The sequence below is a fragment of the Gossypium arboreum genome, chromosome 13 (assembly GCF_025698485.1).
Source record: "Gossypium arboreum isolate Shixiya-1 chromosome 13, ASM2569848v2, whole genome shotgun sequence".
Taxonomy (NCBI): domain Eukaryota; kingdom Viridiplantae; phylum Streptophyta; class Magnoliopsida; order Malvales; family Malvaceae; genus Gossypium; species Gossypium arboreum.
Window position 1 is genome coordinate 120,245,000 of NC_069082.1, and position 16,787 is coordinate 120,261,786.

Consider the following 16,787-nt stretch of genomic DNA (forward strand, 5'->3'; position numbering starts at 1 on the left):
CAAGCTAGAAGCAATTGTGCACAACCAACAAACCTGCCTGCACCAGCTTTCCTACATGTGCCTAAGGACCTGAATGTCTCTGCCAAAATTGCAGGGACAGAGGTGACCCTCTTACTGAGTCTATGGAAAAGATCCGTGGTTGCCTCATCCACATATCCCAAAGCCCTAGGGAACACCATCAATCCATACAAACTTAAGGCAAAAACATCTATCCTCTTTGCTTCATCAGGGTGTGTCAAAATCAGACCCTTCAAAGTATCCCATGAAATGCACTTGCACTCGCCCTTCTCTTTAATTCTGGCAGTAATCCACTGCTCGCTCATCCCTGTAATAGCCATCAATTTCTTCCAAAAGGTAGGGACATTAACAGCTCGAGAATAGATTCTATCAACCTGGAACATGGGACAACATAACAAGGCAGTGTACTCCTCTATGGTAGGCACCAAGTCTACCTCCCCGAAAGTAAAGCAACTGTACGCTGGATTCCAAAACTGAGCGAGGGCTCGGAACAAGTGCTCATCTATTTGAACATCGAGTAAGTAAGGTAAGTCTCCGTAATTACTGTAGAATAACTGTTTAGTCTCGTTGCCCCATTGATCCTAAATCTCCTTAAGCTCTTGGAGATTATTCTGCGTAACACTGATGCGAGTATATCTTGACAGCTCCGACATATATCCCACAGCTATACTATCTCCCTTTTCTAACTGAGTTTGCTCAGACCATCTATGGACGTTGGCATTTCCCTCCACTCTATCAAGAAGTCCGTTCTCCATAATAAAACTCTCTAATTTAGACACTGACTGTGAATCGATACCTTTGTAAATGCAAAATGTCATGCAAACAAAAGAAAAGAAATAGTCAGTATCACATGATATCAATAAATCTCAACAATAATTTATAAGGGTAATATCTAAAGCTTAACTCTAACTAGGTTGGTTCTAAAGTTTGAGGTACCTGAACCAGCAGATTCCTCAATCCTCACCCATTATAGGCTTATTTGAATCGAGTTCAGCTCAAGGGAATACATTTCCCTATGGCTACACAGAGATGAAAATCTCACGAAACCAAAGGTACGGATGTATCCCGAAAGTGATCCACTATCCTGCACGGAGGCAAAAACCTCACGAGGGCGTAGCTTCTCACTCCCACTTAAGGGTGTGACCACAACGGTCATGCAAATGCAATACGTATTAGAATATAGCAACACATGCAATAATACAAACACATGTAATTGAAAGAGGATTAAATCTTAAAATTTTTTAAATTTCTGACATTAAGACAAGAGATAATCAATTACACGGCTTGACTCTCTTAAACGTCCCCAGTGGAGTCGCCAAGTTGTCGAGACCATTTTTAAATCAAGTTTTGGAAAATGAGAATCGACTTTAAAAACGAAAACGGGAGTCGTCACCAATCTTTTTAGGTGTGATTGGATCACCTTTAAAACATTTGTTTTAAAATCGTTGGTTTTGGTCTACGAAATCAAAAGAATGGGTTCGGGAGTCGGTTACGTACGAGGAAGGGTTAGCACCCTCGTAACACCCAAAAATTGGTACCTAATTGATTATCAAAATGTCTCTAATGTCGGAAATTAAAAATTTTAAGATGTAATCCTCTTTAAATTATTTGAAAATTTGGGTTTACTTGTATCAAAGTATTGACTATAAGTTAGCCTTTTAGAAATCTCTATCTCAAAACAGCAAAATGCTACATCCAATAAGTTAGGACATATCACTTTGCAATTCCAAGATAGTCACTTATATTTTGAAATCCTTTAAAAACTTTAGAAGGGTACTTGACTATTCGAACTTAACGAGAAAAGTTGCAACCCAATAAGTTAGGGCACTACTTTTTCGAAATTTCCAAACACCAAGCATTGCCTTTATATTTTTTGAAAATTTTGGAGCCTTGTCTTTTTAAAGATGATGCGTGAAGAATTGTATTACATTATAAATCATAATAATATATTATTGTACTAGGTAGATAAAAATGAATACTACGATAAAAAGAATAATACATATAAAGCAAAAAAATGCAAACAAAGATATATATATATATATAGCATGTATTGAAAATGTATAAACAAAGTATACAAACATACTAAATAATATTTGCATGATATAAACAAAACATAATCGAATAATGTATGATATATAAATAGAAGAAATATAGTGTCAATGTGCATGTTCACAAAATATAACATATAATAATAATAATAATAATAATAATAATAATAATAATAATAATAATAATAATAATAATAATAATAACATTTAACACATACATGATACATAAAATAAAAAATAAGAATGATTGATTGCTAACAAAATATATATAATTAAAGATAAGATACTTCATAACAATTTTTAAATAGTATTTAATATATAATATATAATATATAATAACAAGAATAATAATTATATGGTAATATGTGATATATAATATTTATAAAAATAATAAGTGGTATAAAAATAAAACATAAATAAAATACATAGGAAATAAGAAATATAATAAATATAGCATAAATAATGAAAGTTTAAATGTAAAATAATGTATAATAATAATAAATATATAATATATGTGAAAATATAACAATATATATAAAAATGATATAAAATAATAATTTGAGAAAAATAACAAATAATAATAATACATATAATAAAAATAACACTTATAATAAAATAATCTTATAATGTATAATATAGAAGTAAAATTAAAATAAAACAAATAATAAATATATATATAGGATAATAAAATAAATATAAGACTGAATTTAAAGTTTAGCAAAATTATGGGGCAAATTTTGAAAGGAATAGAATTGAATTAAAGCTCTATTTAAAATGCGTGCAAAATCCAAAGGGCTCACTAGGCAAATTGCCCTATTCCCAAAACGGCGACGTTTTCCAGAATACAATTTAATAGCCATCGGGACTCAATTAAAACTAAAACAAAATTAATAGGGCCCAATCATAAATAAAATAAGGTTTTAATTGTAAACGTAAAAAGGAGTAGAAGGACTGATTGAGCAATTAACCCAGTTATAAAAAATGCGCGGATCCTCCTCAGGTAATCGGGTCAACACGCGGATCCTGAGGGTCTAAAACGCTGTCGTTTTGACAAGGCTATATAAGCCAAATCTTCAGCTTTAAAATCATTTAGAAACCCAGTTTGTAAAAAAGAAAAAAAATCCTCTGAAAAGGATCCCTGGTCCTCTGAGCTCCGGCGTTTAGCCGATCACCTGTCATCGACCTCCACCGAGATCCACGCCGCCACCGACTACACACACGACGATCGGAACTTGAAAAGTTTCGCTTTTCAAGGTGATTCTCCAGGTATTCTCTCCCTCTATCTATTTAATATATTATATGCATAAACTTATGATCAAGAGAATGAAATAAAAATAAAAATATGTCACCTTTGTCTTCTGTAAAAAATCTCAGGTATATTATTGCAAAAAAGATTTTGTATACAATATTTTGGTATATCTCCCTCGTGTCCCCTTTTTACAGATTAAAAAGAAGGCTTTATAGCCTCGATAAACTACTACAAGTTTTGGAAAGAAATCTCCGATTTCTTTCCGTATTTGCTTCGCATGTCTGTTGTGATTTTCTTTCCTTTTCTTGCAGGTACTTGCGAAAAATCCTGCAATGGAAGGGTTGCTGGCGTCGATGGAGGCCTGAAGTCTGGTGATGGTGTCGGTGAGGCGCTGATTACGGAAGCAGAGCCTTGAGTGATGGCCTCGATTGGGGAGCCAGACAGACGCTCCCCGAATCTTCCAGAAGCAGTTGCAGCGCAAGGGAGCAGAGCTAGGGTTGGAAACCCTAGCTGGAAATTTTGGGTTTTGGGCCTAGTTCATTTTGGGCCGTTGTATTGGGTCAAAGGGGTAATGGGCATAGGATAGGCTTACGGGGTATTTGGGCTACCAGGTGTAACAGGTCTATTTGGGTTTTAACTTTTGGGCTGTAAAGGGACTGTTTAATAAACATTTATTTATTATTATTTAATTTTGGTTTTGGGTTTCAAGGCTCGGTCAAATTTGGGTTATTACAATAATGATATTTGACTCTTAGTTGTGCAAATTCATAGAATAATTTAATTTCAATCTAATTTTTATTGGTTTTTTAATCATAATTGTGGCCGTGAAATTTAGCTTTAATTTTATTTAAACCCAAATTTGATGCTAATATTTATCAATATTATGAGACTTATTTAATCAAATGGGGACCTAACAATGATTTTTTTAACAGATATATATGATTTAACGAAATGAACGTGATTATTGTATAGCATGTGTTGTATAATTTTCTTTTACTTGTATTAAATAATATTTTGTACATGAGTAATGAAGAAAAATATTATAATTTTATATAAAAATATTATATTATTAATGTACTTTAAAAATAGTATTTGACTGTTGCTATAATATCTTTAAATACTATAATATAAAGAATTTTTTATGTGATAATTTTTTGCGATAATGTTTTGGTATGAAAGTTTATTAAAGTAAATTAACCATTGCTTTTTATTATTATAAAAACATGGCAAAGCTCGAAATAACAAAAGTGACTAGCATGACTTGAATCTAAGTCACACTTAAAATGGTGAACACATTGACTATCAAGCCATCATATGATATTCAATAAATTAATCATCTTTGAATATCATATAAGAATATTTCTTGAAACATTAAATTACTATAGTATATATATTATTCCAACTTATAATTGATAATAGACATATGATATTTGTAAATAGGCCAATTTACCCAGCCCCCTTTGAAACCCAAAAATAAATAAACAATAATTAAATATAAATATTAACAGTCCAAAGTCCAAATAATTACAATAGTCCACGGGCCAATAACTAATCAAAGCCCCATTACAAGACCAGAACTTAAACCTTATAACAGTCTATTAACAGGCTTTGACCCAAATTAAAACACTAATACCTAGACCCAATAACTAATGCCCTACAACCAATACCCAATCCCCAAATTAACCCGAGATCCAAAATCACATTGGCCCAAATGGCCCAGAAATTTTAGAACCCTAGGGTTCTTTCCCATGCGTGCCGCAACCAGCCAAGCTTCACTGCCTCCGTCAGAATCCAGCAACACGCCAGCCAAAGACACGGCCCTGCACTCCAGCGCACACTGCACTGCGAAGAAGGGGACAAACCACAGCAGCAAATGCATACAAGAAAACAACAGACAAAAAAAAAATGGAAAAATTGTATATTTTATTTTGTTTTTTTCTCTTCTTCTCTCGGTTATAAAGTCTGAAGAGAATCAATTGTAAAGGTTTACATTTCAGAGAGAATACAAAAGGCTAAATACGCAACAAAAAAAACGAAATATCAGCGCATATTGTATGAATACAGAGACAATAGAAAGCAATCAAAAAAACTGAAGGTGATTTCCCTTCCCTTTTGAACTCTCTGTTCTTTACTTATTTCAGTGCGCTTTTCTTCATCGTTTTATACTCAAAAGAAAAGGAAAAAAAGGAGAAACGAAGCTTACCTGCGTTTGATGCCTTCGAACCCTTTCTTGCTTCGCCATGATCGAAACCAAGTAGCGATTCGGGGTTTATGAGCAAGACGCATGAGTCTTTCGATTCGATGAAGCCTTGATTGACTCTCGAATGAGTCAAAAGGAGAGGCAGGAGAATAGGCCTTCGAAAGACCAGTGAACGGCGAAGGGTAAGGGCACCCTAGTTCCTTTTTTTCTTTCTCACCCTTAGAAGATGGCTACAGACCCTTTTAGGGTTTCTTTCGGTGGTCATAAAGGGCTTCCAGACGTCACCATTTTAAGCCAAACTAATGGGTCCAAAACGACTACGTTCAAAGCTAGACCCGACCGACCCGATTCCTGAACCCGATGACCCGCGCATTTTGGCAGTGAGGGTTTATTTTCAATGTTGGTCCCTCCCTTTTGAGATGTATTCAGATCAGCCTGTATTCTTATTTCGTTTTTTTTCTAATCTACCCCTGTGATTTACACCCGTTTGCAATTGGATCCGCGCCCAAGCGCAGCATTTTGGGAACTGGTATATTACCAGTTTTAATCCCTAGTTGTTTTCACGTATAGATTATTAGTCCTTTTACTGCTATTGTTTTATTTTCGAATTGTCCCTACTATTTTAGTTTAATTATTATTAAGTCTTTCTTTGTTTCATCCCCTTTTCTATTCTTAATCAACTATGTTGCCTCTTTTAATCACTTTAATAATTGTTTCTTCATCATTTTAAACGTTTTTTTTTATTATTATCACATTTTGTGAGTTTAAATTATTTTATACTTATTTATATTAGTACACATATTCTATATATTTTCTAAATCTATACATTTTATATATACATTTTCTTTACACAAAAGCATGTTTTTTAGTCTATTGTTTAATTTATTATAAAATTAATTTAGCCCTATGAATATTATCCTTTCTATGTAATTTTACATGTAATTATTTTCAAAAGTCATATATACATATATATATATATATATTGATATTATTACTTTAATAGGTTTTCCTACTTACAACATTTTTGCTATATGAGTTATCAAGTATTTTCTTTATGCATGTATATGGAAGAATTTTAGAAACCTTATTTTTTTGTAATCATAAAATTATTGCTTTTGGATGTTCCTTTGCATTACATTACATTGTGTTTTATATAGTCCCTTATTTAGACGTTTTGATATAAATGCATGTATATACTTTTTAGACTAAGTTAAAGCTTTTTATTAATCTAATGATTATTTTCAAAGCTATCTATATGTACATTGGTTTTATGAACGTACTTTGTGTATTATATTTTGCCATATATCTTCATTACTCCTTTTTATATTAGACATATTATTTAAAATCGTCATGTAGTTTGTCAACTTTAAAATATGTTTGTGTTTAAATTTTTTTACTTGCAACTTGATTCAAATTCTCATTCTTTAATATCCATTTCAAAATATATACACATATCCCTATTTTTAAGCTTGTCAACCTATATATATATATATATATATATATATATCTAGCTTATTGATCTTATACCATTTTGATTTCTACATTTCATTTGCTTCACGCATATCTTGTTGTTTTCTTTATATCTTATGGTATGAATATATATAATCATTGCATGGTATTCGTCTTAATGATTTGTTAATTGTTCTTCATATGTGATTGAGATTTCATTATGATCTTTAGATTAATTATATTTAATTGTATATTCTGCTAGTCGATTAATATTATTATTCATCAAGCATCGTACCATTATACGTGCCTTTTATCCTACATTATCGTTTCACTTAATTTTTAAAATGTGGTTCTATAAAACCCAAATTTCATGATTAATTCCGTCTTATTAAAGTGTTTTAAGCTAGTTTCACAATTATTAAAAATTCTTTAAAACGGAGGCGATGTGCGATATTTGGCAATTCGCGGAATCGTGCCCTAACGTGTTGGGTTGCAATTTCGCGTTTGCTCAAAATAATCGAATATCACTTTAAAATTTCACTCATGTCTTTTAAAATCCCTTAAACGAAGGCGATACGCGATATTTGGCAATTAGTGGAATCGTGCCCTAACGTGTTGGGTTGCAATTTCGATTGTTTAAAATAATCAAATATCCTTTCAAAATTTCACTTAGGTCTTCTAAAAATCCTTTAAAACGAAGGTAACACTCGGTGTTTGACAATTCGGGAATCATGCCTTATCGTGCTGGGTTGTGATTCCTCGTTTGTCTACAACAATCGAATATTCCTTTAGGTTTACATTCATGTTTATTAAAAACCTTAAAAACGAAGACGATGTTCAATGTTTGGCGATTTGAGAATCGTGCTGGGTTGTGCTTTTTCATTGGTCCGAAACAATTGAAGATCCCTTCGGAACTTCATTCACATTTTCTAAAATCTTTCAAAATGAAGGCGATGTTTGATGTTTGGCGATTTGAGAATCGAGCCCTATCGTGCTGGGTTGCGCTTTTTCGTTTGCCCAAAATAATCGAATATCTCCTCGAAATTTCACACGTATTTTATAAGGTAAGGCAATGATCAATGTTTGAAAATTCGAGGAATCGTACCCTACTGTGCTGGGTTTCGATTTTTCGTTGGACTAAATAGTTGAGCATCCTTTTGTAATTCTTGAATTATAAACGTTCGGACATCGAAACAAGAAGATTTTGGCAACCAACTTGGGTTACTCAAACGTTATAAAAAAGAACCACACTTCAAAAAACTTTTAATTTTAGATATAAGGACAGTATTTAATCGATTCGATGCCAATTTTGGGTGTAATGAGGGTGCTATTCCTTCTTCATACGTAACTGACTCCCGAGCCTGTTTTCTCATATTTTCGTAGACCAGAATCGTTGTTTTAGTAAACCAAAAATGTTTTATTAAAATAACCAAATTCTTAGGTGACCCGATCACACCAAAACAAAAGGATCGGTGGCGACTCCATATTTCTATTTTCCAAAAAGTCAATTTCCCCCTTTTTTTAAAAATTTAAAAATTTTTAAATTGAGGGATGGTTTCGACAGCTTGGCGACTCTACTGGGGATTGAACTTGAGTCAAGCCATAAAAATCGATTATTTGCTGTCCTTTTGTCAAAAATCAAAATCTATTTTAAAAATCATGTATCTTTCGATTGCATTTGATTTATGTTTGTTTTGGTGTGGGTCTTGTAGAATAGCACTGCATTTCATTGCATGACCATTGTGGTCACACCTTCTAAGTGGGAGTAAGAAGCGACGCTTTCGTGAGGTTTTCACCTCCGCATGGGCTAGTAGATTGCTTTCGGGGTACATCTGTACCTATGATTTCGTGAGATTTTCATCTCCGCATGGTCATAAGGAAATGTATCCCCCCGAACCGAACTCGATCTATATGAGCCTATAATGGGTGAGGATTGAGGAATCTGCTAGTTCGGGTACCCCTTTTTCTAGAACTAAACCACATATAGTGAACCTTAGGAGCTATCCTTGGGTGAAGCTGCATCGAGCCTTAGTACTTACCCGTATATGCGTTATAATTATCGTTTATGTGCTTGCATTCTATCACTATTATTTGATACTAACCGGTGTTTTGTTTTGATTGTCTTTTTTGCATGACATTGCATACTAAAGGAGGCGTTAATCCATATTCAATCACTAAGTTAGAAAATTTGACATGGAGAATGAATTTCTTAGTAAAGTCAAGGATAATGCGGCCGTTAAGAGGCTACAATCTGAGAGAGGGGATAGCTTGGCAGAAGGGTATGTGTCGGAGCTGCGAGATTTCACTCGCGTCAATGTAGTACAGAATGAGCTGCAAGAGTTGAGAGACATTTGGGTTAGTTGGGATGAAAGGATCAAGCAGTTGTTTTACCAAAGTTATGGTGACATACCCTACCTGCTAGACATTAGAGTGGATAAGCATTTGTTCCGAGCCTTGGTGCAGTTTTGGAATTCTACGTACAAATGTTTCACTTTTGGAGAAGTGGATTTGGTACCTACCATGGAAGAATACACTACTTTGCTTAGGTGTCCCAAAATTCAGGTTCGGAAGACTTATGCCCGGGTTTTTAGTAGTCAGACCTTCTTGAAGAAATTGATGAGCATCTCTAGGATGAGCGAGCCTTGGGTCACTGCTCGGATTCAGCAAAAAGGAGATAGTAAATGTATCCCTTGGGAGAATTTGCGAGATTTGATCTTGACTCATCCAGATGAAAGAAAGAGGGTCGACATATTTGCCTTAAGCATCTACGAATTAGTGATTTTTCCTAAGGTTTTGAGGCACGTGGACGAAGCAGTCATTTACTTGTTCGATCGCCTTGAAAAGGGAATCACACCAGTACCAGCGATATTGGCAGAAATGTTCAGATCTTTGAGCTCATGTCGGAAGGCAGGCGATGGGCGGTTTATTGGATGTGCACAATTATTGATGGCATGGTTCCACGGGTACTTTTGGAAGGTAGACAAGGTTTCTTATCGAGTCTTTTCTGAGGGTTATTCCCCGTTGAAAGAAGAGGCAGCTATACAGAGGAGGGAGGATATCGAGTGGAGAGCTTATTGGATGGTTCCTGACGAGATCATGTACCGATGTGGTAACTTCGATTGGGTACCATTGTTAAGAATTTGGGGAGCTACCAGATATACTCCATTGATAGCCTTGAGGCAATATAAGTCGAGGCAGTTTGTGCTCACGACCTATGGGCTTGCTCAGAGTGAATTCTCTTTTAAGGGTGCTCATTATAAGAAGAGAGTTCGGGAATTATCAGATGCATGGAAGCAAACTTGTTGGATGAAGAGGTTAGCCGTCGGTTTTATGGTAACACTCGAGTACAGCAAGTGGTTTAAGAAGAGGATTAATGACAATACTCCTAGGCCAAGCTTGAAGAGTGCTCGACCTGTCGAGGAACAATTACAAGTCGCCCCATCAGAATTGGAGATTATAAGACAAGATTTTGAGAAGAAGAGTTTAGAGCTTGGGAAGAAGATCGAACAATTAGAGGAAGAGAAGATGCACCTAAGGTTAGAGGCTGATGTCTAGAGGTCAGAGGCTGAGAAGTGGAGAAAAGGAAAAACTAAGGCTAAAGAAAATCTAGACAGTTTGAAAACAGACTACAAGAAGTTACGCCTATCTATGAGGACTGCGGGCTTAGGCAAGACTTCCGAACAATGGCGCCATGAAATTCGGGAAGAAAAGGCCAATACCGACCGGTGGGAAAGGAAATTCCGAGAAGCTCAGGCACGAAACGAAGATTTGGAGAAGAGTCTGTCAGAAAGTAGAAATGAGCGAGGGGAATTAAAGGTTAGAGTGGCAGAACTCGAGAAGTCTCTACATCAATACTGAAGCCGCAACACCGCAATGGAATTGAGGGCAAACTTGAGCAGGATAGAAGAAATGAAAGGAAAAATAGAAGAGTTAGAGGCGTCACTGCAAAGCTGTGAGATGCCAGTCCAGTTTTTAGAAGCAAATGAGGATCGTTGGAAAGAACATCTTCACCATGTGCAAGACCAAGTCAGAAATAGAGATTACCTTATGGGGGAGGCCATAACCCAGATTCGGGAGGTAGCGGACTACTTGCAAACTCTAGCAGTCCAGGCAGACACACTAAGCGTGAAATATGAGTTGGAGTCAGAGCGCGGACAAGAGCTGGCCTCATTGCTTAGAAAAATTAGGACTTTGAGTGTTAGAGCGAAATTTTATTTGTAACTCGACTTTTTGTAAAAGATTTTATTTTCAAGTGAAATTTTCTAAGAGCAGTTGAATCAAAATTGATGCTTCCTTTGCATTCATGCATTTGCATTACATCATATCATTATGCATTAAAGGCCATAAGAGTTTTCTAATTAATTAATTAAAAATTATTTCAGTAACCTGGAAACTAACGAAAACCAACCAACCACGTACCCCTACATACAAGGAAAAAATGAATGGATAAGAGACTCGAGAAATTGGAGCAGATGCAAAAAGACATGCAAGAACAAATGCAGTCTCAGATGCAAGAGCAGCTAGCCAAGATTCAGCGAGAGATGAAAGAGCAAATGATGGAGTCCTAGAGGGAAATGATGAGTCAGTTATCCCAATTGCTGTTGGGAGGAACGGATAAGGGAAAGGGCCCTATGGACAAAGTTGAAGAAACTAACGAGGATCCTCAATACCCCCTGGCTTTACTCCGACACATGTACCGATGAAGCCCGAGATTAATCTACCGAAACCATCTGTCATGATCATGCCCCAGCAGATTCAGGCTGGAGCTTCAATACCGATGAATCTCTAAACTGGCTCAGGCTCTAACTTTGTCAACAACCCGAACTATCCACCCGTTATCGATTTGGACGAAATTGCTGAAGAAGAAAAAGCGAGGATAGATTCGTAAAAACAATTGGAAGAACGGTGTAGATGGCTTGAGGAGAAATTCAAAGCCATGGAGAGCGCGGATCATCATCAAGGGATTGATGCGACCTAAGTTTGGTCCCAGATTTAGTTCTTCCCCCTAAATTCAAAATGCCCGAATTCAAGAAATACAATGGAACAAGTTGCCCTGAAGCTCATATCACTATGTTCTGCAGGCGAATGACGGGATATGTTAACAATGACTAGCTATTAATCCACTGCTTTCAAGATAGTCTGGTCGGGGCGGCGTCTAAGTGGTACAACCAATTAAGTCGTTTTAAGATTAACTCATGGAAGGACCTGGCCCAGGCCTTTATGAAGCAATACAATCATGTGACGGACATGACCCCTGACAGAATCACTCTCTAGAATATGGAGAAGAAATCGAATGAAAGCTTCAAGCAGTACGCGCAAAGGTGGAGAGAAATGGCCATACAAGTTCAGTCGTCGCTTCTAGAAAAAGAGACGACAATGCTCTTTATCAACACCTTGAAAGCCCCTTTTATCACCCATATGTTAGGAAGCGCCAAAAAAAGCTTCTCTGACATAGTGATGATTGGGGAAATGATCGAAAATGCTGTGAGGAGTGGCAAGATAGAATCGGGAGAGAGTGCCAGGAAGTCGGCCCCGAGGAAAAGAGACAATGAAAAGAACAACACGAGTACATCCAAAAAAGGTTAGTCCAAGTTATTCACCGTAAATCAACCCAAGACGGTGACCACCAATCAGCAAAGCTCTGTAAGACAAGAATCCAACACGAGGGAGAACACAGAAAGGCCACAATTCACCCCTATACCCATGATGTATAGGGAATTGTATCAGAACCTGTTCAACGCTCATGTGGTGTCCCCTTTCTACCTGAAGCCACTGCAAACCCCATATCCCAAATGGTATGACACAAACGCCCAATGTGAATACCACGCGGGAATCACCGAGCACTCTATTGAAAACTGCGCTGCATTTAAAAAATTAGTCGAAAGACTTATTAAGATGGGGATCGTGAGATTTGACGACCCAGCCACACCCAATGTAGCAAGAAACCTACTCCCCAATCATACCGACCAAGGTGTGAATAGGATAAGTGAAGGAAGGAACAAGAAAATCAAGAATGAAGTGGTAGAAGTCAGGACCCCATTGAGGCAGGTATGGAAGGAGATGGCCAAGAGAGGATTGATTGCGTTGGATTCGAGGGACGAATCTGAAGAAGAGAAGAACTGCTGCGAGTTCCGCGATGAGGTGGGGCATGAAATCCAATAGTGTGTGGAATTCAGAGCCCTAGTACAGAACATGATGGATAATAAGGAAATAGAGTTTTATGAAGAGATCGAAGACCCCGTAGAGGGAGATATATGTGCATCGGAAGGAGAATCGACGGTACAGAATCAAACAGCTAACTATCCTGTAGTTATCATATCGAGACCCAAAAATAATGAAGCCGGAGTACGAATGCCACCGAGGGTCATAATCCAAAGACCTGCAGTCTTCCCCTACAAAGACAGCAAAAAGGTCCCATGGAATTATGATTGTAACATAATGATTCCGGGGAAGGAAAGCCTCGTGGATGTTTCAAAAGAGGGTCAAGACAAGGGCTCCTATACACATAGCTGGATACGTTACAATGCAGCAAACGAGGAGGTACAACCCGTAAAAGGAAAAACCCCAATGGCCGAGGAAATGAAAGAAAAAGCAACCAAGCCTGTTAACAAGCCAGTTAACGAGGAGGCCAAGGAGTTTTTAAAATTCCTAAAACATAGTGAATATAGTATGGTGGAATAGCTACGTAAACAACCAGCCAGTATCTCGGTGCTGGCCTTACTTCTAAGCTTGGAAGTTCATCGCAGCGTGCTGATGAAGGTCTTGAATGAAACATACGTTGCCAATGATATCTCTGTTAACAAGCTAGACCGTTTGGTTAGCAACATAAGTGCCGACAATTATATTTTCTTTAATAACGATGAGATACCACCCGGTGGCATGGGGTCAACTAAGGCTCTGCATATCACCATACGCTGTAAAAGATATACGCTTCCAGGCATACTGATTGACAATGGTTCAGCCTTGAACGTCTTACCCTTGACTACACTTAACAGACTACCTATAGACAGCTCTCACATAAAGGAGTGCCAGAACATCGTGAAGGCATTCGATGGCACGGAGAGAAAGGTGATGGGCAGAATCGAGACACCTCTTCAGATCGGGTCAAACACATATGAGGTGGATTTTCTCGTAATGGATATCAAGCCCTCATACAATTGCTTGTTGGGGTGGCCCTGGATACATTCAGCTGGGGCAGTGGCTTCCTTGTTGCATTAAAAATTGAAGCTGGTATCGGAGGGGAGGTTGATAACGATTAAGGCTGAAGAAGATATTATTGCAACTGTGAGCAATAATGCACCCTATTTGGAGACAGATGAAAAATCAATCGAATGCTCATTTTGATCTTTGGAATTTTTTAATGCGATGTTCATCGCTGAGGGAAGCAAAATTCTGGTGCCGAAATTATCCAAAACCACGAGGATGAGCCTCCAGTTGACGATTGGAAAAAGGGCCCTACCCGGATGGGGACTTGGGAGACATCTGCAAGGAAGGGTTGAAACGCCAATGCTGAAGGACAAGAGAGACCGCTTCGGTTTAGGATTTAAGCCGGATGTGAAACAAAGGAGAAGGGAGTTGGAAAAGAAGCAAGAAAGAAGGAAAGCTCAGTTAACGGGGGAGGAGATCAAGTGGGAACCAATGATATTCCTTTATATATTGGAAACATTTGTGTCCGGGGGAATCATTCATCCCGAGAGAGATACGCCAATGACGGGAGCTATAGAAGAAATGCTGGAAAGCTTGAACATCAACGTCATGTACGAAGAGGAGACTGAAAGAGAAAATTTGTCGGACATTTGCCCCTACACACCTGGAAGTGTTCTGGACAACTGGACTGCGGAAGAGATTCCTATAGTTTTTAGAACGGATTCAGAGTAATGTCCAAAACACACTTATTGCTCTAGACCTAGGAGTAATAAGAATCTTTTGTGAAATAGGCTGATGTTTAAAAACGTTATTTCAATAAAATCCACGGTTATTGTCATTTTTGAGCAAATATTCTCTCGTCCTTTCAATTTCATTCATAACCATACAAATGATTACTCTCAGATTCTTTTATGCTTGAAATATTCTTTCATTCATCATTCATAATCATACCGCGTAAATAAATGTTTCGAATTCTTTTGATTCTTTGTATCTGCCTTCATCCTCATAACAGGTCCCCAGATATTAATGACACGAGTGACATTGCTAGCAACTCAGAATTTCCTTTCGAGCGAGATGTGTGTATGATGATTCTCAGGATTTTGAAGATGACCAAAGCTGTAACCTATCTCCTGATTTGTTGAGGATGGTAGAACAAGACGAGAAACAAATCCTACCTCACAAAGAATCAGTTGAAATCGTGAGCTTAGGAGAAGGACAAGAGGTGAAGATCAGAACATGTATCATTACGGAGATGAAGCGAGACCTCATTAAATTACTTTAAGAATTCAAAGATGTCTTCGCATGGTCATACCAAGATATGCCCGGGTTGGACACTGATATCGTGGTACACCGACTCCCCATAAAGGAAGAATGTAAGCCAGTTCAGCAAAAACTCCGAAGAATGAGGCCCGATGTCTTGCTAAAAATAAAAGAAGAGGTTCGAAAATAGTTTGACGCCGGATTCCTAAAGGTGCTAAAATACTCAGATTGGGTAGCCAACATCGTCCCCGTCCCTAAGAAAGATGGAAAAGTGCGAATGTGTGTGGACTACAGAGATTTGAACAAAGCCAGCCCGAAAGACAATTTCCCATTGCCTCATATTGACACCCTAGTGGACAATACGGCAGGACACTCACTGTTTTCATTTATGGACAGTTTTTTCGGATATAACCAGATCAAGATGCATCCTGAAGATATGGAGAAAACCACATTTTTAACTATGTGGGGCACGTTCTGCTACAAGGTGATGCCGTTTGGACTGAAAAATGCGGGGGCAACTTATCAAAGAGCCATGGTAACTCTTTTTCACGACATGATGCATAAAGAAATTAAGGTTTATGTCGATGATATGATCACCAACTCCCAAACAGAGGAGGAGCACATACTAGTCCTGAGAAAATTGTTCTTGAGGTTGAGGAAGTTTTAGCTAAAACTCAACCCCGCCAAATGTATCTTTGGAGCTAAGTCTGGAAAGTTACTCGGATTCGTGGTTAGTGAGAAAGGGATCGAGATCGATCCAGAAAAAGTTAAAGCCATACAAGAGCTATCCCCGCCGCGCACTCAGAAAGAAGTTCGAGGCTTTTTAGGAAGATTAAATTACATCGCTCGGTTTATTTCACAACTAACCGAGAAATGTGACCCGATTTTCCTCCTTCTCAAGAAACACAACCCAGGTGAATAGGATGAAGAATGCCAAAAGGCTTTCGACAAGGTCAAACAGTATTTATCCAACGCCCCAGTGCTGATGCCTCCTAACCCTGATAAGCTGTTGATACTGTATTTGGCAGTATTCGAGAACTCCATGGGGTGCGTACTGGGTCAGCATGACGAATCGGGAAGGAAAGAAAAAGCTATTTACTATCTCAGCAAAAAGTTCACAGAATATGAGACAAGGTACCCGCTGATAGTGTACCCTAATTTGGACAACCCGAAGACTGAGGCAGTATATGTTGTATCACACCACTTGGCTCATCTCAAAATTGGACCCCTTAAAGTACATGATGGAGTCAACAGCTTTGAATGGAAGGATGGCCCGATGGCAGATTCTGCTCTCCGAATTCGACATAGTTTATGTGAATCAGAAGGCAGTAAAAGGGAGTGCGATAGCAGATTTTCTGGCTAGTAGAGCTTTGGAAGACTACGAGCCTTTGAACTTCGACTTTCCGAATGAAGACCT